We start from the raw sequence: 1,914 nt of genomic DNA on the forward strand, positions 1-1,914 counted from the left end.
AGGAAGAGGTGGCTCACCCTCAGTAAGTATAGTTGCAGGAAGTTTGGGTGTAGTTGTGTTGTATGGGGCCTGTTGCTGTTTTCCACTCTGTTAAAGAAAAATAACAATTAAGTAACCATCAAAAAAGTAAAAGCACATGGACAATAAATACACTGTGTAATCACACAGGAATAGTAACCAAAAAAAAAGAAAAAGGGAAGAACAAGAACAAGAAGATAATCTGCAATATCTGGGGATAAGGCAATAAGAGAAAAAATGTAGAGAAGTAGAATAATGAAGAAAAAATGGGAAAAATGCAAAAAGAAAAACAAACAACATTTTTAAGCATGAGAAAGAAAAAAAAAAAGGAACCAGGAAAAGGAAAAAGAAAAAAAGTTGACAACTAGATCCTGGGAAGGGAAGAATAAAGAATAAAAGTAAAAAGACAAAAGCAATAATAATAATAGTAGTTTTAAAACAGACTACAACAAGCAAACTATAAAACAGAAAAAAATATATATTGGGGGAGGGCAGGGCAGCACACTCAAACTCCGTCCACGCACACAGGCAGGGATGGAGTTCCTGTGGGCCCAGACGGTGGGTAGGAGTGTGGGAAGGCCGCACGTCCATTCACCAAGAGAGTGTGAGGTATAAGAGTAACAGGGGGAATGTCACACCTTTCCAGTTGTCTGGGTTTGGAATGTCCTTGGGGTTACTGGCAAGTGGAGCCTCTTCTTAAGTCCCTGGAATCTGGGAGAATGCTGTCATTTCAAATATCCAAAATTCTCAAGCCTCTTGTAAATATTCAAAATGGCTGCACCCTCCAGACATACAAAAGTCCACAGCTCAACCCACCGTCCTCTTTGCTGCTTCCCCTTTTATTCCTCAGCCACCAGAGCCGTCCTCCATGCAGTCCCTGGCTAGTAGGGCCGATTTTTAGGTTAACTCTTAGGTCCTACCACCACTCGGAAATATTCAAGCTGTCTGTGCCATCAGGATTGCTGCCAGACTGCAGCTCCGTATGTCTCCTTTTATGGTGTTTTCATGCAAATTCTTCTGCTGGTTGGAGTTTAGTCCACTTCTATATCCTTCCCTTCAATGTTCAGGGGTCCAGGATTTTCTTCTGTATCTGTGTTAATTTGTTCCCCTTTTCTTTGTTGAAGTGGGTCTGTGCAGTTTTTCTGTCTATTCTGCCATCTTACCAGAACTCCTCTTATATTTTCCTGTAGTTGTGTTTTGTAGTTTTCATTGTATACGTTTTTTGTGTCTCTTATAAAACTTACTTTTATATATTTTGTCTAGAAGCTTAATACCTTAACCACTACACCACCAGAGCTCCATTATCTTTTTGGTAGCTATTGTAAATGGTATCAATTTCCTTATTTCCTTTTCAGAGATCTCTTTGCTAATGCAGAGGAACCCAACTGCTTTTTGTTTGTTGATCTTGTACCTTGACATTCTCCTGAATCTTTCAATTAGCTCCAGTAGTTTTCTTCCTGAGTGTCTTGGGTTTTCTATGTATAGGATCATATCATCTGCAAAGAGACAATTTTACTAATTTTGTACTTATTTGGATGCCTTTTTATTACACTATCTTTCTTTGCTGCCCTGGCTAGGACTTCCAATACAGTCTTGAATAGGAGTAGCGATAGAGTGTATCCTTGTATATTTCCTGTTCACAAGGAGAATGCTTTCAGTCTCCCTCCACTGAGAATGATGTTAGCAGTTGGTTTTGTGTATATGGTCTTAATTATATCAAGGAATGTCACTTCTATCCTTATTTTGGTTAGAATTTTTATCAGGAATGAGTGTTGGATTTTATCACATGCCTTTCCTGCATTGATTGATATGATCATGTTGTTCTTTTCTATTGCTTTATTTATGTAGTGGATTATGTTGATTGTTTTTTTTTTTTTTCTAATGTTAAACCATACA

This window comes from Orycteropus afer, unplaced genomic scaffold, assembly GCF_000298275.1.
Source record: "Orycteropus afer afer isolate SDZICR_OR568_19922 unplaced genomic scaffold, OryAfe1.0 scaffold00511, whole genome shotgun sequence".
Lineage (NCBI taxonomy): Eukaryota > Metazoa > Chordata > Mammalia > Tubulidentata > Orycteropodidae > Orycteropus > Orycteropus afer.